Genomic DNA, 27,872 nt, shown 5'->3' with positions numbered 1-27,872 from the left:
TCTCTGAAATAACAATAGTAATATAACAAATACTATACTGCCTATTGTTCATTATGAGCTTCAAGAAAGAAATAGGTTAAATAGCTGTCTTCCTCAGAGACCAGAGAATAATAATAATAATAATAATAGCGCTATTTCTCCAAACAGGACTAAAGGCGCTTTACAGACATAAAAACAGAGCACCTAATATTAAAGAATTAAGTGATTCAGCAATACACAAACCCCACTGAAATTACAAAGAAAAGAAAACCTAGAGAACATAGTAAGCATGCTGCCTGGTTAGTGCAGACAACATTTTGGGTAATAACTTCTACAGGGTTATCTATAGGTGGAAGCTAGATTGACTGATAAACGGATTAGTAAAGGATGGGAAGAAGGAAGGATATATGTGCGGAGGAAGTTGGATATCACTCAATGACATAACAGTATGCAAGAGTAGTATGACATAAATCTCAGGACAGCAGGTTCTTTAAAACCACTTAACTGGCATGGTCAGACTTCATGCAACTGCGCCGTCCCACCCTGTTCCCCCGTTTTTGATGAGGAGATCCGTACTGCATATGTGCATAATATAATGTTTCAATATTTTAATAAATACTTTTTCAACTTTATTAAATAAAATACATTTTAAAAAACAATGTTCTTAACGCTTTTGAAGGGAAACATCATCAGTTAAGTGGTTAGAACTAGTGTGTTACCAAATTTCATTACACTTTCTCATACAGACTTCCACATGCTAGGTCACACACATACTGTATTATAAGTGCCACGGTGAGTATTTAAGTCACAAATACAAAGAAGTACAATGCAAGACATATGGACTTTGTATGAATGCCAACTGTTCAGATAGTAACTGCAATCCTCTATGAGGAAGATTACACTAAAGTAGATGCTGACTAGCAAAATCTATTACACAGTGTCATGTGTCTATACCCCAATTACCATCTTGGCACACTTCTCACTGAGTGCTTAAAGACGTGCTCATTAGCAGCAGCAATCCAGGAGAGCACACATGGATCAGTGAGCATCCAGAGCCAGCATACTTTGGCAATGATGGGAGGCACAGTCACATTTCCTAGACTAGTATGCTGTGCTGTATAATGCAACAAATATGATTACCGTCATATTCATATGGACCAAGGAGATGCATGTGTATTGCCTTTCACAGGTTTGATACTAGAACATAGAAGGCAAATTTATTTTTTTGTTTTTTAAAAACAAGATATGAACAATTTTAATCCTGCATCCCATACCCAATAACAACCAGGGCATAGCCTCGAGTGACCCTTAACTGAACAGCTTTCAAGCTTGGCAGTGAAGAAATAAACTGGCACAAAATAAATACATGGCAACATCTTTGCACTTGAATTCTCACATGTGAAGACTAATTGAAGTGATAAAAATCTCATTCCCCCAATTCACTTTTTTTCTGCCTTATGTTCTAATGTATATTACGGGATGCAGTTAAATTGCCGGCAGTCGGGATCCCGATGATCTGGATAAGGACGCCGGAATCCCCGACTGCTGACAATGCCGCCAGCCGGAATCCTGGCTCACAGGGGCTATTCCCCCTCATGGGTGTCCATAGAGTGGGAATAGAACCTGTGGCAAGCGCAGCGAACCACCGTACCTGCAAGGGGACTTTTTGCGCTCGCCCTGCTTCCGGCATACTGGCGGCCGGGATGCCGTTGCCTCTATACTGGAGGCCATTTTTCCCGACCATCGGTAATTCATACTGATCCCCACTAAAAACCTAGGCAACCATTTCAGTCCATTATTTGAGCTCCAATTTAATAGTTCAGAACACATACAATTTGTCAGGTAATAAGACATGTTTCGGAGTACAATATACAGTTCCGGTAAAAGCTGAACATATAAAAAGATCATGCGAAACACATTAAACGCATTCTTCGGTGCATGTTTAAATTTTATGCAGTTTCACAGGGCATATAGAACACATGTAATTTTGGAGAAAGTTTACATTAAAAGGAGCGTACAAACTAGACGATATGCTCCATGAGTGACATTGTCAGTGTTTGCCCCTGAAATCCTGGGCAAACGACATAGGGGGTCACACAGACCTGGTCACATGCAGGCGGTTATTTGCACTGCTGCGACCAGGTAATCGCCACCTACAGTGGAAAGGGTAATCGCTGCGCAGGAGTGCAATCGGCTGTGCATAGAGCTGCACAAACAAAAGTTTGTGCAGTTTCTGCACAGCCCAGGACTTACTCAGCCGCTGCTACGTTCCGGGCCGATGCAGACGTCAGGAATCCTCCTCCCGAACGGCTGGGCATGACTGCATTTTACCGGACACTCCCTGGAAACGGTGAATTGCCGCCCATGAACGCCTTCTTCTGGTCAATCTTCTTGCGATCGCCAGAGTGATTGCTTTCTTAGTTCTGTCGCTGCCCGGCGATTCCAGCAATGCAGAAGTGCGTCGCTGCCAGCGGCCGACGCACCTGTGCATTGCGGTGCATACACATGTGCTGTTCAGACCCGATCGCACGGCTGCAAAAAAAGGCAGTGTGCGATCGGGTCTGAATGACCCCCATAGTACATACACACTGAACAATATTGTTAACGATATCATTCAGTGACATCATTCTGCCACATCCCAGAACATGCAGTTTAGGACCTATCTTGCCTCTTCCCTAAGGACATCCCTCCCCTGACTTTCCTATGCAGAGATTTGTCTTGTACAGTTGACGCCTTTACTTACGCAGTTCCATTAATTAAATTAAAAAACTTTAAATTTACGCTGTGTTATGTGAATATATCTCTCTCTCTATCAATATGGTCCGAGTTTTGCCCTCATTAAATAGCCTAATATTTTTTAGTTATACCATTATTCCACATAAGGCTGGAATAGAGGCAGTACAACACTACCTCGATTCAGATATGAATATGATAGGGTAGCGATGTGACTTCCATGTGAATGCAATTTTGTTTATACTCACAAGTAGTTTTTTGGAGGTATGTCATGCAGTCAGATCGACGGAAGTGCGGGTTGCCGGCCAATCTCGGATGTTTTATTAAAGGAACAATCACTTGCAAGACAAAACAATGCCTTGTAAGTGATTGTCCCTTTAAAAAAAAAAAAAAAGTGTCAGATCGGCCAGCAACCTGCACCTCCAGCGAGCTCGTACTGCTTTACATACTGCCGCTTATTTGAGAACACTTGGAACAGCCATGGGGACCAGGTTTGCTCCTAGTTTTGCAAACCTCTCTGTATATGGCCTGCTTCAATAAACATATTATATGGAACTGCCCATATAGAGAGAACCCAGTATTCTATGGCCATTTAATACATAATTTATTATTTGGGAAAACACATTTTATTTAAAAACCACTCATGCATTTGATTAAGAGGTCATCAACTTCTTAGAGATCACATTCTCAATTCAGGAAGATATCATTGTTTCATCAAATTATGTTAAACCCGTGGGGGCTAACAATTATTTACATTACTCTAGTGCCCACTATAGACCATGGATAAACAATATCCCAAGAAATCAAATCTTGACACTTAGGCAAACTTATACTAAAGATGATGTAGTCTCCCAAATTAAAGTAATGATTAGTCATGTTAAGAGGAGAGGATACCCGGAACACCTAATTGAAGGAGCAAAAAAAATAAAAAATAAAAAGTATATGTGAAATCAATCTGTAGACTAGATCTCATCTCAAAAAATTCCAAAAAGATTAGGAAGAATAGCACATACAGTATGTTAACAATAGCAACTCTGGGACTCACAATGGAGTTGAGGATATAAGATCTGAACCAATTGTATTTATATCCAAATTTAATGGCAAATCAGGGATAATTAGAAAATTATACAAAATAAGCAGTTATGGTAGACTTACCGTCGATAACTATTTCTCTGAAGTCCACAGTATCCACAGGATAACATTGGGCTAAAAAGGTAGCGTCAGCGGAACGGCAACAATCAATCAAAGCTTTATTCAGTGGTTCAAATGGGGCAACTTGAAGCGCCCTAAGGACTATTTCTAGATACCAATGGGCTGTAGAGGGAACAAAAGAAGGCTGAATGTGAAGCATTCCTTGGAAAAAAGTGCGAACATCCTGCAGGTTAGCAATTTTCTTTTGGAACCATACAGTTCGTGCCGACACTTGTACCTTTAAGGAAGACACATGTAGACCTTTATCCATTCCTATTTGAAGGAATGCTAGAACTCTTGAAACTCTAAAAGACCTCGGGTCATATTTTCTGGCAGTGCATCACTGAATATAAGCATGCCATAACCGGTAATAAATGCGAGCCAAGGATGGTTTCCTTGCCCTAAGCATTGTTTAAATTACCTGTTGTGAAAACCCTTTTGCTTTCAGGATGGATGTTTTAAGAGCCACACCATCAAAGACAGCCAATCCAGGTGCTTGTAATAACAAGGACCCTGAGACAGTAGATCTGGACATTGAGGCAGTACAAATGGAATATCCCCAAACAGCCTCTGCAGATCTGTGTACTAATGTCTTCTGGGCCATGCCGGAGCTATTAGTATCACGGCGCCTTTTCCTTGTTTGATTTTCCAAATCACCCAGGCAAACAGGCAATTGGCCAGATGAAACACCCATCTCACTGACAGAACATCCACGAAGATCGCTTTGGGATTCTTTGTCCTTGACCCATATGCAGGAACTTTGTTGTTCTGACGAGAAGCCATGAGGTCCATCTATGGCAGCCCTCACTTGTCTACCAGAATCTGGAAGACTTCTGGGTGTAAGGCCTATTCGATAACACGAATGGCATGTCGACTGAGAAAATCCGCTTCCCAGTTTTGGACTCCCGGAACAAACACTGCTAACAAGGACGGATGATGAGGTCCTGCCCACCTTTACTTGCTTCATTGCCTTTTGGTTGGGAGTTCCTCCCTGATGATTGAGGTACGCTGCTGCTATCACATTGTCCAAGCGAATCTGAACCGGTTTTCCTTGAAGCATGTCCTTTTCCTGAGTGAATGCCTGAAGATATATAGATAGATATATATATATATATATATATATATATATATGCAACTTTCTTCCTTGGTCCACTGTCCCTGGAGGCAACACATATCTGTCACGACTCCCCAGCCTTTACAAAACTGGCGACCATTGTCAGACCCTCCCAATCAGAGATCCAAAAGGGTTGCCCTTTGTCCAGATGAGATGTCTGTAGCCACCAGGCTAACAACCTCCACACTTCCTGAGGAAGGACCATAATCTGTTTTTATCGTCTGATGCAGTCCATTTCATTTGGGGGGAAAAAAATCAGACACTGAAGGGGCTTCGAGTGGAATTAAGCATATTTCACCATGTCGAACATTGATACCATAGATCCCATCACTCGCATTGCTACATGAATGGATAATGTTTGACTGTGTAGTAGCTCCTGAATCCTTTGTATTATGGATATTTAGTTCAGAGGTAGAAAAACTCTGAAGCCTGGAATCCAATACAGCCCCCAGATGCATCATGTATTGTGTATTGTGACGGAACCAGGGAAGACTGTGCCTAATTTATGAGCCATACTTGGCTTTGCAAACAGATTATTGTCATTTGTAGATGGCACTGGAGAATTTCCTGAGATTGAGTCAGGATTAATAGGTCGTCGAGCTACGAGAAAATACTTATCCCCTGACGACGGAGCTAGGCCACTATCACCACCATAAAAACATGAGATAGCACTGATGGGACAGTGTTATAGGTACATGTAGGTAAGCATCCTGGATATCCAGAGATACCATAAAGATCCTCCAGCACCGAGGCCAAGCTAATGGAACATAAAGTTTCCATATGAAAACGAGGAACCCAAATGCATATGTTCAGAGTTTTCTGTACTAGAAAACATGTTGGAATGGAAACCTTGTCCCTGCTGATCAGGAAGGACTGGTACTATCACCCCTGATTGTAACAACTTCTGAACTGCCTCCTGTAAAGCTCCATAAGAAAAGAACACTCTAAGCTATTTAAGAACCTTCCAGAATCCAAATAAAGTGAATCCACATGTATACATAAAAACACCTTTTTATTCCGGATTAGATTAATCACATAAATCTCTAATTAGTAGATGGAACTACATAAAATTCTTAGGGGTATATGCAATTGCGGTCGAATTCCCGAAAAACGGGACATTTTCGCACAAAAAAAAATTCGACAATGCAATACAGTACTTTTCGTCAAAAAAAAGGCCATTCCAAATTCGACTTTTTGAAATTCGACATTTGTCAAATTCGACATTTCTGCAATGGTACAAATGCGGCATTTCGACAAAAGTATATTCAATTGAAGATTATAAATTCGACAACAGTGCTTTTAGACAGTAAATTCGTCATTTTCAATCCGCCACACTTTGCTGGCGGAATCTAATAAAAAAAATTAAAAACATGTTTTTGTGTGTGTTTTTTATTGGTAATAGCATATCTATTTATATTAGAAGGGATTAGGTACTTGGTTTGTCTATTTAGGAGGCACAAGTATTATTTATATATTTGTAAAAATATATATATATATATATATTTTTTTTAATGGAATGGGGTAAAAATCCGAAAAAAAATTGCGTGGGGTCCCCCCTCCTAAGCATAACCAGCCTCGGGCTCTTTGAGCCGGTCCTGGTTGCCAAAATACGGGGGGAAAAATGACAGGGGATCCCCCGTATTTTAACAACCAGCACGGCTCTGCGCCTGGTCCTGGTGCAAAAAATACGGGGGACAAAAAGAGTAGGGGTCCCCCGTATTTTTTGTACCAGCACCGGGCTCCACTAGCTGGACAGATAATGCCACAGCCGGTGGTCACTTTTATACAGCGCCCTGCGGCAGTGGCATTAAATACCCAACTAGTCACCCCTGGCCGGGGTACCCTGAAGGAGTGGGGACCCCTTCAATCAAGGGGCCCCTCCCCCAGCCACCCAAGGGCCAGGGGTGAAGCCCGAGGCTGTCCCCCTCATCCAAGGGCTGCGGATGGGAGGCTGATAGCCTTGTTGAAAATGTAAGAATATTGTTTTTTTGCAGAAGAACTACAAGTCCCAGCAAGCCTCCCCCGCAAGCCGGTACTTGGAGAACTACAAGTACCAGCATGCAGGGGGGAAACGGGCCCGCTGGTACCTGTAGTTCTACTGCAAAAAAAAAATACCCAAATAAAAACAGGACACAGACACTGTGAAAGTAAAACTTTATTACATAAAGTGCTGCATATACCCCTTAGCCTAATAAAAAAGCTATCATTTGCATATATAAATTTAACAACTCTAATTAATTCTTATTTTCAAAAGCCGGCTTTCTATATGCACCTAAAATAAAATATGGATCAGCTCTCATGCGTATATAATAACCACAATATGTGCAATAGGGGATATACTTATTAATTGATGTGCAAATCAGTATTCTCAGATTGTCCGCTAACTGCTTGTAGAGAGACGGAATAATCAGATGTAGTAATCACCGCTTGTTGTTACAAAGTCTCAAAACGGCTCCTTGTGTTATTACACTGAACACTCGTTGTTACAAAGTCTCAAGCAATTCCTTTTGCATAGATAATAGTAACAGTTCCTGATTGCATAATCAGGCTGGCTAAATGGTAAAAACTCTCACCCTCCGTCTTACACGTAGACGGATCCAGCTGGAGATGCACTGCACGTCAGGTGCGGCTAGGGAGCTCCGGACGTCTCCGGCCCCCAACGTATGAAATGCCGCTGGGATCCCCCAGGTGGAGGCCCGTGCCATCAGGCTGATGGCTTATCTTCTAGTTTGGAAGCAGGCCCTATGGTAGCCCAATGCTTTTTTTCCAGACCCATCTGATTTGGACTGTTTGCCGTATCCCTTTCCTTTCACTTTTCCTTGGGCCGGAAAGGACCGAAAAAGCAGGAAACTTAGGTTTAGACTTCTAAACTGAAGGAAACTTCACTTTCTTAGAGTCTGCTTCTGACTCCAGAATAATGTTTTAATTATTTACCAAAAAAAAATATCTCCAGTCAAAAGCAAAGACCCTTTTGGACTGAGTCAGCCTTCCATGTACGTAGCCAGACCGCTCTGCGTGCTGCTAATGCTGCAGCTGATGCTCGAGAAGCTACTGTACCCATATCCAGGGCTGCTTCTTCAATAAAAATAGCTGTCTGTTTAATATGTGCAATATGGGACTTTTGTTCTCTAGTAGCCAATAAAAGATCATCTTCCAATGTATCAGCCCAGGCCGCTGTGGCCGTGGCCGGCCTCACAACTGCCCGACATGGGAAAAAAAAAAAAAAGTTTAGAAAACCATCTAATTTTCATCAGAATCAGCTTTATTGGCCAGGTGTACTCACGTACACTAGGATTTTTTTGTGGTACAATGCATTGCCAAGCAGCAAAATGTAGGGAGAAATACATAGCATAAGAAGGGGGGAAAACGTAGCATACATTACACATACGAGTTGATACTGCACATTGCAACTTTTACGATAGACTCAACATATTAGACTTATTATACATGTAAAACTAAAAACGAGGGCTGCTTGGCTGAGCAGCACCGAGGCAGCCATCCGCGGCGCCATCTTGAACTCAAACAAAGCATATTTCCTATTTGTTACATAATGCATATTTCCTGTTTGTTATATAATTTTTATTTATTACATCATTTAAAGATGTTGAAGGCAGAGGTAAATGTAGATTTACGCACTAGTCGAATCTACTTTGGGAGAAACCTCCCTTTTCAAGCCATCTCCAGCCTGAAGAGGATAATGAGAATTCCACTTTTTTAAGAATTCTGAACTTCTTACTGGGTGTGACCCAAGCCTCTTGACTAATTTCCATCAGCTGCTCCGACTCCGGAAATTCAGTCCTGACTGTTTTGAGACGTATAAACACAGGTGCATTGAATTTTAACAAAGGCTCTGCTGCCTCCTCTAAGGATAGAATGGCTTTCATAGCATTAACTAGCTCAGGTATATCTACCGAGCTGGGACCTTTGTCCTCATCTCTGTATGCAGACCCAAAATGTGAAGAATCATCTCCGAAGTGTCCCCTTCCGAAAAATGTGTAGACTGTGAAGATGTTTAATGTCTGTGTGATTTAATTACCACAGGCCTTTTAGCCGGTTTTTGTTGAAAGGCTGCAGCTTCCTGAACTGGATGTGTCATAATCCAGGGGGAATGTTGCACATAACAGTAAATAGGGAAACCTATACCTGGTACTGGAGCTGGTACTATTCGCTCAGCTATATTACATAATGTTTGACATCATAAACAAATCACACACCTGTATGGTGTTAACTACACAATTAGTAACCATATTTACTTTAAGCTTGCTAAAGTGATATAGAATCCGACCCCTCCCTGCTTTGCACCAGCATTGAGGATCAGATATACATGACAGCAGAACTGACAGAAACACAGTATAAGTCAGCAGCCACACTAGCAATCAGTCACATTGTTATACATTAGTATACATTGGCAATATGAGCCCATATTCAACTACAGATACATTTCAGGTATGTAGGAAAAACATATTACTGCATTATCTTGTATAGGACTTTTAACGTATTTAGCCGCACAGACGAAATAAACAGCAGTAAACGTTTATAAGACTCATATGCGATCGGCACTTATACAACAACTCATGCCCCAATGGTAGGTAGAGACTCTGCTGTATCACCGACCTCAAGAGAGCGGGATACAGGGAGACAATCACACTTGCAGGATCGATCAATATGCTTGCAAACACGGAGTGGATCCAGACGCCAATAGTGAACATAGACGCCTAAGTGAACACAGATGCACCAGTGACACAGCCGCCTAAGCTGCAACTGGGTTAATTAGTATTTAGCGTCTCAGACGGAAGCAGGAAATCAGTTCATGATGGGAGACTCTGAGGAAACTGATCATGAACCGGCAGGAGGGGCGACCATGGGAGCTGCTGACATCAAACCCAGGGATCACGGCCTCATACTAACCCCTGGAGCCTATGATCCCTGAGGCCTAGCGCTGGTGCGCCAGAGGTGGCTGCCGCGTTGGTGACAGTTCGGTAGTCTCCTCACGAAAACAGTGCAGCCGTGTCTCGCGTCTCCCCCACTAAGCGGACCGACGCCTTACCATCTCCCCGTGCTCCGGCTACAGCCTGGTAACGTCTGCTGGACTTGCTAGTACATCCTACACAGACGCCCGCCGAAACAGCACTGTACACGTGGGTACGCGTTGTCGCGACCTGGCGGGGAGTTGTTGGAGGGACTCTTTCTAAGGTATGTATAAGACGCTTTTTAGAAAGATCGCTCAAAAAGAATTAGACTATAAAAATAAAATAATAAAAGCTTATGGCTGCTAAAAACCAGCAGCCCACTGACCATGGTCCGGCTCCTGCCGCACCAAACAAAAAAAACTGAATTGCCTGATCCAGGAGGCGGGGATATAGGAGACTGGTCCGTTGCATTCTGGAAGGCAGAAAGCTTTGATCGATTGGTGCCATTCCGCTGATGCTACTTTATATCCCAATGTTATCCTTTGGATAATCTGTGGACCCTGCAGGAGAAATAACTGTATTGTATTTTTCTTAAAGGTAATAGGTTTAACTACAACAGTAAGAAATACATTAGCTCAAAGTGACTTAAAAATAGAACCAAAACCCCAGAATAATTAAATATATGGTTCCCTCTAAAACCTGTAGGGAACTATTATTGTAATAAAAATATCTGCTTAGCAAACAAACATGTGAAATATAAAGCATTAAGCATAACCTCATATGTGAATGCCAGTTCTTATATTAAACAATTTATCAATTGTGAGTCTACATATTGCGTATGTGTCCTACAGTGTCCGTGCTCCCTGCAATATGTGAGGATGACGACTAGATCGATGAAGTGTTGATTTAGAGAACATAAACACAACATTATCAGCAAACTTTTTACACATAGTGCCTTACGACACTTTTTCCATAGACATAATAGTGATCCTTGAAGTCTTTCCATCACAGTAGTCAAACTATTTTCAAATACAAAATGAGGAGGTAATAGGTATTGACAACTCTGTTTGGGAGAATCAGCATGGATCTTCAAATTAGATAATCTTAGTTCTAAAGGACTGAATGAGGCCCTGGATTACTTGTGTGTAGATTGACCTCTTGTCCCCCCACAGCAGCCTTGTGAGAAGAAATCCGTCACCACTGTGTGTGTGTGTGTGTGTGTGTGTGTGTGTGTGTGTGTGTGTGTGTGTGTGTGTGTGTGTGTGTGTGTGTGTGTGTGTGTGTTTTAAAGATGGGTCAATGAATGTAGGTGCCATTACAGCTAACCAACCTTCTGTTATACACTGCTCAAAAAAATAAAGGGAACACTTAAACAACACAATGTAACTCCCAAGTCAATCACACTTCTGTGAAATCAAACTGTCCACTTAGGAAGCAACACTGATTGACAATCAATTTCACATGCTGTTGTGCAAATGGAATAGACAACAGGTGGAAATTATAGGTAATTAGCAAGACACCCCCAATAAAGGAGTTGTTCTGCAGGTGGTGACCACAGACCACTTCTCAGCTCCTCTGCTTTCTGGCTGATGTTTTGGTCACTTTTGAAAGCTGGCGGTGCTTTCACTCTAGTGGTAGCATGAGACGGAGTCTACAACCCACACAAGTGGCTCAGATAGTGCAGCTCATCCAGGATGGCACATCAATGCGAGCTGTGGCAAGAAGGTTTGCTGTATCTGTAAGCGTAGTGTCCAGAGCATGGAGGCTCTACCAGGAGACAGGCCAGTACATCAGGAGACGTGGAGGAGGCCGTAGGAGGGCAACAACCCAGCAGCAGGACCGCTACCTCCACCTTTGTGCAAGGAGGAACAGGAGTAGCACTGCCAGAGCCCTGCAAAATGACCTCCAGCAAGCCACAAATGTGCATGTGTCTACTCAAACGATCAGAAACAGACTCCATGAGGGTGGTATGAGTGCCCGAAGTCCACAGGTGAGGGTTGTGCTTACAGCCCAACACCGTGCAGGACGTTTGGCATTTGCCAGAGAACACCAAGATTGGCAAATTCACCACTGGTGCCCTGTGCTCTTCACAGATGAAAGCAGGTTCTCACTGAGCACATGTGACAGACGTGACAGAGTCTGGAGACGCCAAGGAGAACGTTCTGCTGCCTGCAACATCCTCCAGCATGACCGGTTTGGTAGTGGGTCAGTAATGGTGTGGGGTGGCATTTCTTTGGGGGGCCGCACAGCCCTCCATGTGCTCGCCAGAGGTAGCCTGACTGCCATTAGGTACCGAGATGAGATCCTCAGACCCCATGTGAGACCATATGCTGGTGCGGTTGGTCCTGGGTTCCTCCTAATGCAAGACAATGCTAGACCTCATGTGGCTGGAGTGTGTCAGCAGTTCCTGCAAGACAAAGGCATTGATGCTATGGACTGGCCGGCCCGTTCCCCAGACCTGAATCCAATTGAGCACATCTGGGACATCATGTCTCGCTCCATCCACCAACGCCACGTTGCACCACAGACTGTCCAGGAGTTGGCAGATGCTTTAGTCCAGGTCTGGGAGGAGATCCCTCAGGAGACCAACCGCCACCTCATCAGGAGCATGCCCAGGCGTTGTAGGGAGGTCATACAGGCACGTGGAGCCTCATTTTGACTTGTTTTAAGGACATTACATCAAAGTTGGATCAGCCTGTAGTGTGTTTTTCCCCTTTAATTTTGAGTGTGACTCCAAATCCAGACCTCCATGGGTTAATAAATTTGATTTCCATTGATAATTTGTGTGTGATTTTGTTGTCAGCACATTCAACTATGTAAAGAACAAAGTATTTAATGAGAATATTTCATTCATTCAGATCTAGGATGTGTTATTTTAGTGTTCCCTTTATTTTTTTGAGCAGTGTAATATTACTTGGTTTTTGTAACCAGTTCCTAGTAATAAATTATTTTCCCTCCTTTCTTCTTTTGGATTGAGTACATTAATGAAAGAAAATACTACGGAATGAATTTATATTGAATTAGAATGAGTGCACTGCAGCTAATTGTTGCTGGCTGCTAGCCACCAGACTTGATCCCAGATTACTACACTACAGGTCCGCACAGAACTTTATAACCTGGAGTGCAACAGGAAATGGGTGATGATGCACTCAGCCCCTTAGTGAGTTTTGTCTGTTTCATCAAGTGTGCAGACCTGTGCAACCGGCATGTGCAATGTTGTGTGTTGGAAAGTACATATGGTATCTGCAACAAATATCTTATTGTACACAGTAATGTTAATGTTGCCAAATAAACTTTGACTTCTCAAATGTTCATAATGTCAAAACATATACATGAATGAAATGACATTACAATAAATAAATTAAGTTACATTACAGTAAAAAGTACACAGTGGGGAAAGGGGAAAACCGCCAATTGTGCTCACTATTAATGTTTACAATAATAAATGCAAAATATGCTTTCCGAAATTGTCCTTCCTTGTGGTGATAGGACCTTTTGTTTCCCATTGCCCTATTTAAGGAATGTAAATGGTGTTCTTTCAAATGTAATACAGGTTGAGTATCCCTTATCCAAAATGCTTGGGACCAGAGGTATTTTGGATATGGGATTTTTCCGTATTTTGGAATAATTGCATACCATAATGAGATATTATGGTGATGGAACCTAAGACTAAGCACAGAATGCATTTATGTTTCATATACACCTTATACACACAGCCTAAAGGTCATTTTAGACAATATTTTTTTATAACTTTGTGCATTAAACAAAGTGTGTGTACATTCACACAATTAATTTATGTTTCATATACACCTTATACACACAGCCTGAAGGTCATTTAATACAATATTTTTTATAACTTTGAGTATTAAACAAAGTTTGTGTACATTGAGCCATCAGAAAACAAAGGTTTCACTATCTCAGTCTCACTGAAAAAAGTCCGTATTTCAGAATATTTGGATATGGGATACTGAACCTGTATAATATTTTCAGTGCCAAGCTAGTTGCAGCCATTCTAGGTGTCTGCTGGGGGTGTCCGTGGGTCTCCTTAATCTAGGGGTACTTGAGAAAGGCTACTGAAGTTTAAATAAGATTTTAAACCTACCGGCAAATCTTTTTCTCCTAGTCCGTAGAGGATGCTGGGGACTCCGTAAGGACCATGGGGAAAAGACAGGCTCCGCAGGAGACATGGGCACTAAAAGAACTTTAGATATGGGTGTGCACTGGCTCCTCCCTCTATGCCCCTCCTCCAGACCTCAGTTAGAGAAACTGTGCCCAGAGGAGACGGACAGTACGAGGAAAGGATTATTGTTAATCTAAGGGCAAGATTCATACCAGCCCACACCATCCACACCGTATAACCTGGATATAGGAACCAGTCAACAGTATGAAACAAAACAGCATCAGCCCGAGACTGAGCAAAACTGTAACATAACCCTTATGTAAGCAATAACTATATACAAGTCTTGCAGAATGTAGTCCGCACTGGGACGGGCGCCCAGCATCCTCTACGGACTAGGAGAAAAAGATTTACCGGTAGGTTTAAAATCTTATTTTCTCTTACGTCCTAGAGGATGCTGGGGACTCCGTAAGGACCATGGGGATTATACCAAAGCTCCAAAACGGGCGGGAGAGTGCGGATGACTCTGCAGCACCGATTGAGCAAACATGAGGTCCTCAGCCAGGGTATCAAACTTGTAGAACTTTGCAAAGGTGTTTGAACCCGACCAAGTCGCTGCTCGGCAAAGCTGTAACGCCGAGACCCCTCGGGCAGCCGCCCAAGAAGAGCCCACCTTCCTAGTGGAATGGGCCTTTACCGAATTTGGTACGGGCAATTCAGCCGTAGAATGAGACTGCTGAATCGTGTTACAGATCCAGCGAGCAATAGTCTGCTTAGAAGCAGTAGCGCCAACCTTGTTGGCTGCATACAGGACGAACAGAGAATCTGTTTTCCTCACCCTAGCCGTTCTGGCTACATAAATTTTCAATGCCCTGACCACATCAAGGGACTCGGAATCCTCCAAGTCCCGCGTAGCCACAGGCACCACAATAGGTTGGTTCATATGAAAAGATGAAACCATCTTGGGCAAAAATTGAGGACGAGTCCGCAACTCTGCTCTATCCACATAGAAAACCAGATAGGGGCTTTTGTGAGATAAAGCAGCCAATTTCGACACTCGCCTTGCCGATGCCAAGGCCAACAACATGACCACTTTCCAAGTGAGATACTTAAATTCCACTGTTTTAAGAGGCTCAAACCAGTGAGATTTCAGGAAACGTAACACCACGTTAAGGTCCCAGGGTGCCACAAAAGGAGGCTGGATATGCAGCACTCCCTTCACAAAAGTCTGTACTTCCGGAAGAGAAGCCAATTCCTTCTGAAAAAAAATGGATAGGGCCGAAATCTGAACCTTAATGGAGCCTAATTTTAGGCCCAAAGTCACTCCAGTCTGTAGGAAGTGAAGGAAACGGCCCAGATGGAATTCTTCCGGAGGAGCATTCCTGGACTCACACCAAGAGACATACTTCCTCCAAATACGGTGATAATGTTTTGCTGTCACGTCCTTCCTAGCCTTTATTAGAGTAGGAATGACCTCATCCGGAATGCCCTTTTCAGCTAGGATTTGGCGTTCAGCCGCCATGCCGTCAAACGCAGCCGCGGTAAGTATTGGAACAGACAGGGCCCCTGTATTAACAGGTCCTCTCTGAGAGGAAGAGGCCACGGATCTTCTGTGAGCATTTCCTGCAGATCCGGATACCAGGCCCTTCGAGGCCAATCTGGAACAATGAGAATTGTCTGTACTCCTCTTCGTCTTATGATTCTCAATATCTTGGAGATGAGGGGAAGAGGAGGAAACACATAGACCGACTGGAACACCGACGGTGTCACCAGGGCGTCCACTGCTACCGTCTGAAGGTCCCTTGACCTGGCGCAATACCTCGGTAGCTTTTTGTTGAGGCGTGACGCCATCATGTCTATCTGAAGCAGTCCCCACTGACTTGCAATCTCTGCGAAGACTTCCTGATGAAGTCCCCACTCTCCTGGATGTAGATCGTGTCTGCTGAGGAAGTCTGCTGAGCGCTTACATGATTTTCCGCCCAGCGAAGAATCCTGGTGGCTTCTGCCATTGCCACTCTGCTCTTTGTTCCGCCTTGGCGGTTTACATGAGCCACTGCGGTGATGTTGTCTGACAATCAGAACCGGTAGGTCGCGAAGAAAAATCTCCGCATGACGAAGGCCGTTGTATATGGCCCTCAACTCCAGTACGTTGATATGTAGACAAATCTCCTGGCTTGACCAGAGACCCTGGAAGTTTCTCCCCTGTGTGACTGCTCCCCAACCTCGGAGGCCCGCGTCCATGGTTACCAGAACCCAGTCCTGAATGCCGAACCTGCGACCCTCCAGAAGGTGAGCACTCTGCAGCCACTACAGGTGGAGAGATACCCTGGCCTTGGGGGACAGGGTGATCATCTGATGAATCTGTAGATGAGACCTGGACCACTTGTCCAGAAGGTCACATTGAAAAGTTCTCGCATGGAACCTGCCGAATGGAATGGCCTCGTAAGTCGCCACCATCCTTCCCAGAACTCGAGTGCAGTGATGCACCGACACCCTTTTTGGCTTCAATAGGTCCTTGACCAAAGACACGAGTTCTTGGGCCTTTTCAGTCGGAAGATGAACCCTTTTCTGGTCTGTATCCAGAACCATGCCTAAGAAAGGCAAACGAGTCGTTGGAACCAACTGTGACTTCGGGATATTGAGAATCCAGCCGTGCTGTTGCAACACCCTCAGGGAGAGTGATACGCTGTTCAGTAACTGTTCTCTCGATCTTGCTTTTATTAGGAGATCGTCCAAGTACAGGATAATTGTGACACCCTGCTTGCGCAGGAGAACCATCATTTCTGCCATTACCTTTGTGAAAATTCTCGGGGCCGTGGAAAGTCCAAACGGCAACGTCTGAAATTGGTAATGACAATCCTGTACAGCAAACCTCAGGAACGCCTGATGAGGCAGATATATGGGGACATGAAGGTATGCATCCTTTATGTCCAGGGACACCATATAATCCCCCCCTTCCAGGCTGGCGATGACCGCTCTGAGCGACTCCATCTTGAACTTGAACCTTTTTAAGTATAGGTTTAAGGATTTTAAATTCAAAATGGGCCTCCGGTTTCGGGACTACAAACAGGGTTGAGTAATACCCCATCCCCTGCTGCAGCAGGGTGACTTTGACAACCACTTGCTGAAGACACAATTTTTGAATTGCATTTAACACTATCTCCCTCTCTGGGGGAGAAGCCGGTAGGGCCGATTTGAAAAACCGGCGAGGAGGCACCTCTTCGAATTCCAGATTGTAACCCTGGGAAACAATTTCTATTGCCCAGTGATCCACCTGTGAGTGAACCCAGACGTGGCTGAAAAGTCGAAGACATGCCCCCACTGGGACGGACTCCCTCAGCGGAGCCCCAGTGTCATGCGGTGGATTTTGTAGAGGCCGGGGAGGACTTCTGCTCATGGGAACTTGCTGTGGTTGGCAGCTTTTTCCCCTTGCCCTTACCTCTGGTAAGAAAGGAAGATCCCCACACTCTCTTGGGTTTATGCGACCGAAAGGACTGCATCTGATAATGTGGTGTTTTCTTAGGCTGTGAGGAAACACAAGGCAAAAAAGTTGATTTACCTGCCACAGCCGTGGAAATAAGGTCTGCGAGACCTTCCCCAAACAATTCCTCACCCTTGTAAGGTAAAACCTCCATATGCCTCTTCGAGTCGGCATTGCCCGTCCATTCTCGGGTCCATAGGGCTCGTCTAGCCAAAATCGCCATAGCGTTGGCCCTGGAACCCAGTAGGCCAATGCCTCTCTAAGCATCTCTCATATACAGGACAGCATCTTTAATATGACCCAGGGTCAATAAAATGGTTTCCTTATCCAGCGTATCTATATCAGCAGATAAGGTATCTGTCCACGCTGCTACAGTGCTACAAACCCAAGCCGACGCTATCGCCGGTCTGAGTAAGGTACCAGTATGTGTGTAAATAGACTTCAAAGTAGTCTCCTGCCTGCGATCAGCAAGATCCTTGAGGGTTGCCGTATCTTGAGATAGCAGCACTACCTTTTTGGATAAGCGAGTCAACGCTTTATCCACCCTCGGGGAGGATTCCCACCGTATCCTGTCCTTAGTTGGGAACGGATACGCCATAAGAATCCTTTTGGGAATCTGCAGCTTTTTGTCTGGAGATTCCCAAGCCTTTTCAAATAATTCGTTCAGCTCGTGAGATGGGGGACAGGTTACCTCAGGTTTCTTTTCCTTATACATGCGCACCCTCGTGTCAGGGACAGAGGGGTCATCTGTGATATGCAACACCTCTTTTATTGCAATGATCATATAATGAATACTTTTAGCCAATTTTGGCTGCAACTTTGTAGTCGACACGAGTCAGAATCCGTGTCGGAATCAGTGTCTACTATTTGGGATAGTGGGAGCTTTTGAGACCCAGAAGGTACCTGCGACATAGTGAAAGGCAGGGTTCGACTCCCTGTACACTCCCTGGACTCAGCTTTGTCCAAACTTTTGTGCAATAAATTCACATTTGCATTTAAAACATTCCACATATCCAACCAGTCAGGTGTCGGCGTTGCCGACGGAGACACCACACTCATTTGCTCCACCTCCTCCCTAGAAGAGCCTTCCGCTTCAGACACGCCGACACACGCGTACCGACACACCACACACTCAGGGAATTCTCTTATCTGGAGATAGTTCCCCCACAAGGCCCTTTGGAGAGACAGAGAGAGAGTATGCCAGCACACACCCAGCGCCAATGACCCAGGGGAAAAAAAAAATAACCCAGAGATAGCGCTTTAAAAAAAAAAAAATTATATATATATATATCTATCTCTCGAACAAATAGACACGGGGGCGCTCAGATGTCACAGTGCACTACCAGTAATAAATACAAAATCAAGTGTATACAATACGTGACACTTCCTCTAGAGTGAGAGTGGCTGCAACCTTAAGCAATAAATATGTGCTTGGAAAACACATAAAAAAAGATTTTTAGGAAGTGAAGAAAAGGGCGCCTACTAGTGTCTAATAAAATTATATAAAAATATGAAATATAGAGCTGGTGTGATTGAGAACAGGACGCTACTTATCTGGCATAAACAGACTTTTGCTTCAGTCATAGGACCAGTATAGGTACATGAAAAAAGAAGAACAAAATAACATAGCGCGTACTGTTTTTACGCAATTTTCAATCTACAGATCAAATGAATCAATTATGTGTTATAAAAAACTTTCTGGGTAAAGGCAAATTCAAACGTACAAAAAATAAGTATTAAAACAGCTTATCTGCCCATAAGGGAAGTTCAGGTGCATCAGTGCCAACGCGTTTCGTCCTTAATTAGACTAGTAGGCGCCCTTTTCTTCACTTCCTAAAAATAAATATATAGATATAGATATAGATATAGATATATACTGGAAAGACGAGGCGGCACTCAGAGACTTGTAACTGCAATCATATATTTGTGCAAATGGTGCAAATCATATCAACGTTTCGGGGACCTAGTCCCCTTCTTCAGGATGGTGTTCGAGAGAGAGAGAGCGCTCACTGGGGAAGAATTGGGTCAGTGCCGCTAGACCCGGAGGTGTCCTACCTCCTAGTGATTTGTGGAAAAGAAAATGGACAGCGCACTTGGGGATGCGGGTACCGGGGGGGGGGGGGGGAAACAGGGGGGGGGGTATGAACAATGGGGCGGGGAGGTGATGAGTCCTGTATGTATATTAATGAGGTGAGACGTAGTGAGATTCACTTGTTTATTGTTAGGATTTGTGTACAAGACTCTTCAGGTTTGTCATATAGGATATCCTCTATGGCTGTCCCTTCTGAGTGGTGCACTTATGCCCGGATGTGAGTAGTCAATTGGTCTAAATGCCACTATCAGGTGTGTCTTAACAGACTACCCTTTGTTGGTATACCCTCCAAATGGTATACCCTGTGCAGAGTAGATCCCGGCTGGATTCAATGTCAGGTGTACCCTGGTAAGGGTCGCCTTTACCATAGGTGTGGTCTGCCTATGTAGCTCTGAATGTCTGAATGCCACTATCAGGTGTGTCTTTTCAGATTACCCTTTATTTGTATACCCTCCCAATGGTATACCCTGTGCAGAGTATATCCCGGCTGGATCAATGTCAGGTGTACCCTAGTAAGGGTCGCCTTTACCATAGGTATGGTCTGCCTATGTGACTCTGAGTGTTCTCCGTTCAGCTGGTGTGGGATGAGCGTGACAGTTGCGGCGTCCCGCCTGTCAGACTCTCCCTGTGTGCTCAGGTCGAGGTGGCGGGTGTAGGCTGTGTGGAAGTCACTTACCGCCGGGGGCAGGAGGATGTGCCTGCCGTCGGTTGCCACAGTCCCGTCCCTCGTCCCGCACTGCCTCCGTGTTCGTCTGTCTGCAGCTCCGGTCCCGAATCCGATAGCAGGCGCTCCTGTTCGTGGGTCCCGTCTGCTTCCTGGTTGCCCGCGTCACGTGATTGGTCACGTGAGCGGACGAAGTGTCTCGATTCATGCACTCTCCCTCTCCGGCCTGAGAGGGGGATCTGCAAATGCGATGATAATGAAAAACGGTCTGTGTTAGAGTGTGTGGCGGACACTTCGTCCGCTCACGTGACCAATCACGTGACGCGGGCAACCAGGAAGCAGACGGGACCCACGAACAGGAGCGCCTGCTATCGGATTCGGGACCGGAGCTGCAGACAGACGAACACGGAGGCAGTGCGGGACGAGGGACGGGACTGTGGCAACCGACGGCAGGCACATCCTCCTGCCCCCGGCGGTAAGTGACTTCCACACAGCCTACACCCGCCACCTCGACCTGAGCACACAGGGAGAGTCTGACAGGCGGGACGCCGCAACTGTCACGCTCATCCCACACCAGCTGAACGGAGAACACTCAGAGTCACATAGGCAGACCATACCTATGGTAAAGGCGACCCTTACTAGGGTACACCTGACATTGATCCAGCCGGGATATACTCTGCACAGGGTATACCATTGGGAGGGTATACAAATAAAGGGTAATCTGAAAAGACACACCTGATAGTGGCATTCAGACATTCAGAGCTACATAGGCAGACCACACCTATGGTAAAGGCGACCCTTACCAGGGTACACCTGACATTGAATCCAGCCGGGATCTACTCTGCACAGGGTATACCATTTGGAGGGTATACCAACAAAGGGTAGTCTGTTAAGACACACCTGATAGTGGCATTTAGACCAATTGACTACTCACATCCGGGCATAAGTGCACCACTCAGAAGGGACAGCCATAGAGGATATCCTATATGACAAACCTGAAGAGTCTTGTACACAAATCCTAACAATAAACAAGTGAATCTCACTACGTCTCACCTCATTAATATACATACAGGACTCATCACCTCCCCGCCCCATTGTTCATACCCCCACCCCTGTTTCCCTCCCCCCCCCCCCCCCCCCCCCCGGTACCCGCATCCCCAAGTGCGCTGTCCATTTTCTTTTCCCCTTCTTCAGGATAACACAAGTGCCAAACAGTGAATGTTTAAATAGACAAAACACTTACCCCCTGACCCCACTCACTCCACAGCTGCAGCGTGTCTGTATGGCCACCCCTTCATGGCTTCCGCCCGGCTGTGCGTCTCAGCGGGACCGGAAGTGACGTCCCGGGTGCGAGCCGCGTTGCCATGGCTACCGCTCGTACTCACCGCCCAGCTGTCGCTCCCTGGCCGCGTCGCTCGAGTTACCTCCAGAGCGTCTCCAGGTCCCGCGAGATCACTGAGCCTGGCTGGGAAAACCCTGATGTTGCCATGGTAACACTGCAATCTGTGTAACAAAATACATATAAATAAAACAATGGCTGAAGTGAGACTTAAGATGATATATATCCGTCAATAATACATCAATGTAAAGTGCTAGTGCTAAGAACAATTTAAAAACAATTTAAAAACATCGAAAGGTGCACACAGAAAAATTTGCACAACAAAGCCCCTTTAGTTATTATACCAAAGGGCTGCTGACTATGATGAAAAAATCATAACGGGCAATAACTATCTGGCTGCTTATTCTGAAGTAAATGCCTTCTGCTGAACACATCTTTTCTCAGATAATAATATGTGCAAAAATCGCTCCAAACCTGCCTCTCATTAAGTGCGGCATCCTTATATCAGGGCCGCACTAACCTCACAGAAAGTTAATGAGTCCTACATTCTCATTCAACCCCCCAGGTTTCAATGTGTTGAGCCTATGGATCCACATGGACTCCAGCTGTAATAGTTTGCGACCTCGATCACCCCCCCGTATGGACTCGGGGACGTGATCGATGATGCGGTGTTTAAACGTGGCCATGGAATGTCTAAAGGTTACGAAGTGTTTGGCCACAGGTTGATCTCCACTGCCAGATGCCAGAGCATTTCGAATGGCCAGTCTATGCTGTGCCATTCTAATTTTGAACTGGCACTCTGTTTTGCCAATGTAATATCGCCCGCATGGGCAGATGATGGCATAAACAACGAATTTCGTGCTACATGTGAGGGGCCACTGTATCTTAAACGACTTGCCTGAAAACGGGTGGGCTATCGTGGTCCCTGGTGACATGTGGGAACAAGTGGTGCAACCGGTGCACTTAAAGCAACCGTTGCGCCTGGTGAGGAAATGTGTGGGGTTTACTCTCAATTTTGCCATGTCGGTTTTCACTAATATGTCCCTGATACTTTTTCCTTTTTTATAACTGGGCATGATACGTTTGTCATGTAGCATCCTAAGCTCCGGGTCTGATGTTATCATAGGCCATAGCTGCTTTACTTGCCGTTGCCTTTCATTGCTTGTCACATCATACTCACAGACCCACGGAATGATACGGGACATGTCTTTAGACTGTTTGGATTTCACCGAATCATCCCTCTGTGTTGTCTCTGCTTTCTGGCGAGCTGATCGTATTAGTGACCGAGGATAGCCTCTGGCCAAAAATCTATCCTCCATTTCTCTCAACTGACAAGCCCTTGTTGAATCACTGTTGTTGGCCCTACACACTCGCAAAAACTGGGAGTATGGAAGGCCTCTCACAGTGGATCTAGGATGGAAGCTGTCGTATCGCAAGATGGTGTTGCGATCGGTAGGTTTTCTATAGAGACATGTCAGGATTTTCCCGTCATGGATTTTAATAGAAATGTCTAAAAAACAAATCTCAACTGGACTACTGGTCATGGTTAGTTTAGCTGGATGTTCTGACTGATTGTGTGAGTCGATGAGTGCGCCCAATTCCTGTATCTCACCTCGCCAAAAAATCAGCACGTCATCTATATATCTATAGTAAATGAACAATCTGTCAGCAATAATCCTGTTGGCTAAAAATAATTCACGCTCAGTCTCCCACATAAAGGCATTAGCGAACGAGGGTGCCACGGAAGACCCCATGGCACACCCCGTTCGCTGCCTGTAAAACCTCCCATCAAAAATGAAAAAATTGTGTGTTAACGTAAACCACAATAGCTCAAGAAAAAACTCAATTTCAGGCCCAATGTATAGTGCATTCCCCACTATCAAATGCCTCACAGCCTGCAGACCTCGCTGATGAGGAATGCAGGTGTACAGGCTGGTGACATCCACCGAGGCCAAAACCACATCAGTGGGGACATTTTCAAAAGTGCTAAGTGTCTGTAATAAAGTGCTGGAGTCTTTTAAATAAGTGCAAATAGCTTGGATGCAAGGCTGCAGGTAAGTGTCCAGAAAAATGGCCACCGGCTCACACAGGGACCCACGGGCAGATATGATAGGTCTGCCCGGGGGTCTCTGTGCGTCCTTGTGGACCTTGGGAATAGTATAGAATATAGGAGCCACCGGTTTATCCGGCAGCAACTTGTGGAACATGTCTGTTGAAATGAGGTCTTCCGATTTTGCTCTTTCCAGCAGTGCTGTCAATTCTGCTTTATACTCTATTGATGGATCTTTGTCCAAAATACAATATGTGTCGCTGTCGGCAAGTAACCTCAGGCACTCCGTTGTATAATCAGTGGTATTCTGAACCACTATTTATCCGCCTTTATCGGCACCCCGGATTATTATATCTTTTCTATTGCTTAACGCCTTCAGGGCCAGGCGTTCCTCATATTGTAAATTATGAAACTGGCGTTTCTTTGATTGGCCAGCCGAATTCTCCAGCATTCTGTTAAAAGTTTTCAAGGAAGCATTAGTGGACACTGGATCAAATCTTGATCGAGGGCCTAATTTCTGGACTCGTGGGGGCAGTGGATCCTTGGTCGCCTGTGGAGGTAGTTTACCAAAGTGCTCTTTGATCTTTAAAGTGCGGTGCAGTTTGAATGTGCTGATTTTCTGTTTAAAATCATCACCAAAGTTGGTGGGGACGAACGTCAGACCTTTACTAAGCACCCTTGTTTCAGCTGGTGATAGCGGCGTGTCGGACAAGTTAAATATTAATGTTTCCTCGGTTTTGGTGGCTTTGTTTTGCTTTTGCCTTTGATTTTGTCTCCCTCGTCTGGTGAACTGATGTTTCTTCCTCGACCCGCGATAATGGCGCGGGTCTTGACCCCTAAAGGGGTATTGCGTTTGGGATTTAAAGCAGCTGCACCTTGAGGATCATCTGAATCGCTGGCAGAGGTTGTGCTGGTGCCCTGCCACCTCCTATCACGCCGGCCTTGGGCTGGTCTGAACCTACCTTGTGGGTTAGACACATTTCCTAGCCATGGATACACCCTGTGCTGGGTGTAATCCATTTGCACTTTGTGCAGTTTTTCTTTTTTAAACTTCAGTAGATTTACTCTGTACTGCTCCACCTGATCTTTTAATTTAGATAACCAACCACTGGCATCCTCTGATGCTAACACTGCATGGTCTAGTTTAAACTGTGCAATCTGTGCTTTGGTCTTTTCAAACTCCTTGGTGGATTCCTCCACCACTAATAAAATTAAGTCCATTGAGCACTTGTTTAAAACAGAGACCCACTTTTTACAAAAATCCATGCTGAAACGTCCAATAGTAGGTACATTGTGTACCCTGAAACCACGAGGTAGTTGTTTCGCCCTGTAGTAATCGGACAATGTCCTGCTATGGTATAAATAGTCTACTTCCCGTTTCATGAGGCGGGAAGTAGACTATTTATACCATAGCAGGACATTGTCCGATTACTACAGGGCGAAACAACTACCTCGTGGTTTCAGGGTACACAATGTACCTACTATTGGACGTTTCAGCATGGATTTTTGTAAAAAGTGGGTCTCTGTTTTAAACAAGTGCTCAATGGACTTAATTTTATTAGTGGTGGAGGAATCCACCAAGGAGTTTGAAAAGACCAAAGCACAGATTGCACAGTTTAAACTAGACCATGCAGTGTTGTTAGCATCAGAGGATGCCAGTGGTTGGTTATCTAAATTAAAAGATCAGGTGGAGCAGTACAGAGTAAATCTACTGAAGTTTAAAAAAGAAAAACTGCACAAAGTGCAAATGGATTACACCCAGCACAGGGTGTATCCATGGCTAGGAAATGTGTCTAACCCACAAGGTAGGTTCAGACCAGCCCAAGGCCGGCGTGATAGGAGGTGGCAGGGCACCAGCACAACCTCTGCCAGCGATTCAGATGATCCTCAAGGTGCAGCTGCTTTAAATCCCAAACGCAATACCCCTTTAGGGGTCAAGACCCGCGCCATTATCGCGGGTCGAGGAAGAAACATCAGTTCACCAGACGAGGGAGACAAAATCAAAGGCAAAAGCAAAACAAAGCCACCAAAACCGAGGAAACATTAATATTTAACTTGTCCGACACGCCGCTATCACCAGCTGAAACAAGGGTGCTTAGTAAAGGTCTGACGTTCGTCCCCACCAACTTTGGTGATGATTTTAAACAGAAAATCAGCACATTCAAACTGCACCGCACTTTAAAGATCAAAGAGCACTTTGGTAAACTACCTCCACAGGCGACCAAGGATCCACTGCCCCCACGAGTCCAGAAATTAGGCCCTCGATCAAGATTTGATCCAGTGTCCACTAATGCTTCCTTGAAAACTTTTAACAGAATGCTGGAGAATTCGGCTGGCCAATCAAAGAAACGCCAGTTTCATAATTTACAATATGAGGAACGCCTGGCCCTGAAGGCGTTAAGCAATAGAAAAGATATAATAATCCGGGGTGCCGATAAAGGCGGATCAATAGTGGTTCAGAATACCACTGAGTATACAACGGAGTGCCTGAGGTTACTTGCCGACAGCGACACATATTGTATTTTGGACAAAGATCCATCAATAGAGTATAAAGCAGAATTGACAGCACTGCTGGAAAGAGCAAAATCGGAAGACCTCATTTCAACAGACATGTTCCACAAGTTGCTGCCGGATAAACCGGTGGCTCCTATATTCTATACTATTCCCAAGGTCCACAAGGACGCACAGAGACCCCCGGGCAGACCTATCATATCTGCCCGTGGGTCCCTGTGTGAGCCGGTGGCCATTTTTCTGGACACTTACCTGCAGCCTTGCATCCAAGCTATTTGCACTTATTTAAAAGACTCCAGCACTTTATTACAGACACTTAGCACTTTTGAAAATGTCCCCACTGATGTGGTTTTGGCCTCGGTGGATGTCACCAGCCTGTACACCTGCATTCCTCATCAGCGAGGTCTGCAGGCTGTGAGGCATTTGATAGTGGGGAATGCACTATACATTGGGCCTGAAATTGAGTTTTTTCTTGAGCTATTGTGGTTTACGTTAACACACAATTTTTTCATTTTTGATGGGAGGTTTTACAGGCAGCGAACGGGGTGTGCTATGGGGTCTTCCGTGGCACCCTCGTTCGCTAATGCCTTTATGTGGGAGACTGAGCGTGAATTATTTTTAGCCAACAGGATTATTGCTGACAGATTGTTCATTTACTATAGATATATAGATGACGTGCTGATTTTTTGGCGAGGTGAGATACAGGAATTGGGCGCACTCATCGACTCACACAATCAGTCAGAACATCCAGCTAAACTAACCATGACCAGTAGTCCAGTTGAGATTTGTTTTTTAGACATTTCTATTAAAATCCATGACGGGAAAATCCTGACATGTCTCTATAGAAAACCTACCGATCGCAACACCATCTTGCGATACGACAGCTTCCATCCTAGATCCACTGTGAGAGGCCTTCCATACTCCCAGTTTTTGCGAGTGTGTAGGGCCAACAACAGTGATTCAACAAGGGCTTGTCAGTTGAGAGAAATGGAGGATAGATTTTTGGCCAGAGGCTATCCTCGGTCACTAATACGATCAGCTCGCCAGAAAGCAGAGACAACACAGAGGGATGATTCGGTGAAATCCAAACAGTCTAAAGACATGTCCCGTATCATTCCGTGGGTCTGTGAGTATGATGTGACAAGCAATGAAAGGCAACGGCAAGTAAAGCAGCTATGGCCTATGATAACATCAGACCCGGAGCTTAGGATGCTACATGACAAACGTATCATGCCCAGTTATAAAAAAGGAAAAAGTATCAGGGACATATTAGTGAAAACCGACATGGCAAAATTGAGAGTAAACCCCACACATTTCCTCACCAGGCGCAACGGTTGCTTTAAGTGCACCGGTTGCACCACTTGTTCCCACATGTCACCACCCGTTTTCAGGCAAGTCGTTTAAGATACAGTGGCCCCTCACATGTAGCACGAAATTCGTTGTTTATGCCATCATCTGCCCATGCGGGCGATATTACATTGGCAAAACAGAGTGCCAGTTCAAAATTAGAATGGCACAGCATAGACTGGCCATTCGAAATGCTCTGGCATCTGGCAGTGGAGATCAACCTGTGGCCAAACACTTCGTAACCTTTAGACATTCCATGGCCACGTTTAAACACCGCATCATCGATCACGTCCCCGAGTCCATACGGGGGGGTGATCGAGGTCGCAAACTATTACAGCTGGAGT

The 27,872-nt window shown here is 44.9% G+C and overlaps 1 protein-coding gene across 14 annotated transcripts in view; it reads right to left on the bottom strand.

Moving 5' to 3' along the window:
• Positions 1-27,872, bottom strand: part of EPB41L2 (erythrocyte membrane protein band 4.1 like 2) — a 640,934-nt gene that overhangs the window by 407,228 nt on the left and 205,834 nt on the right. The window lies entirely within an intron of this gene.

The sequence above is a fragment of the Pseudophryne corroboree genome, chromosome 4, assembly GCF_028390025.1.
Source record: "Pseudophryne corroboree isolate aPseCor3 chromosome 4, aPseCor3.hap2, whole genome shotgun sequence".
In the NCBI taxonomy this organism is placed as follows: Eukaryota; Metazoa; Chordata; class Amphibia; order Anura; family Myobatrachidae; genus Pseudophryne; species Pseudophryne corroboree.
This window is presented reverse-complemented; position numbering and strand designations above follow the sequence as displayed.